Source organism: Papio anubis, chromosome 7, assembly GCF_008728515.1.
Source record: "Papio anubis isolate 15944 chromosome 7, Panubis1.0, whole genome shotgun sequence".
NCBI classification, from domain to species: Eukaryota; Metazoa; Chordata; class Mammalia; order Primates; family Cercopithecidae; genus Papio; species Papio anubis.
Genome location: NC_044982.1, coordinates 123,981,654 through 123,982,200, shown reverse-complemented (window position 1 = coordinate 123,982,200; position 547 = coordinate 123,981,654). Strand labels below are relative to the sequence as shown.

The 547-nt window shown below is 41.5% G+C and overlaps 1 non-coding gene across 1 annotated transcript; it reads left to right on the top strand.

Annotated features, from left to right (window-relative positions):
* On the top strand, positions 1–116 carry LOC116275971. The gene has a single exon (XR_004185437.1). It is a non-coding gene; the product is annotated as a U5 spliceosomal RNA (small nuclear RNA).
* The last annotated feature ends 431 nt before the right edge of the window (positions 117–547 follow it).

Sequence of the window (547 nt, the reverse complement as noted above, 5' to 3'; positions counted from 1 at the left end):
ATACTCTGGTTTCTCTTCAGATCGTATAAATCTTTCGCCTTTTACTAAAGATTTCCGTGGAGAGGAACAACTCTGAGTCTTAAACCAATTTTTTGAGGCCTTGTTTCGGCAAGGCTATCTAAAGCTGTCTAAAAATTAGAAGTGGTTTTGAGGTTGTTTTAGATGTTATCGTGGACTGTTGGTTGTTTTAGGTATTAGGCTGTTTCTGGTTCTGGTTTGATCTTTCGTGCTTTTAAATTTTGTGTTGAAGTACAAGCGTGCTTTTCTAGTGAAGTTCTTTCCAACAACTCTGAAGTATTTACTTTAATGTCATTAATATGGAAGATTCTTTAAAAAGTGTTTTGAGTGGGTGTGGAGGCTTATGCCAGTAATCCTAGCTCATTGGGAGGCCGAGGTGGGCGAATCACTTGAGGTCAAGAGTTGGAGACCAGCCTGGGCCAACATGGTGAAACCCCATCTCTACTAAAAATACAAAAAGTAGCCGGGCGTGGTGGCCGGCGCCTGTAATCCCAGCTATTCTAGAGGCTGAGACAGGATAATTGCTTGA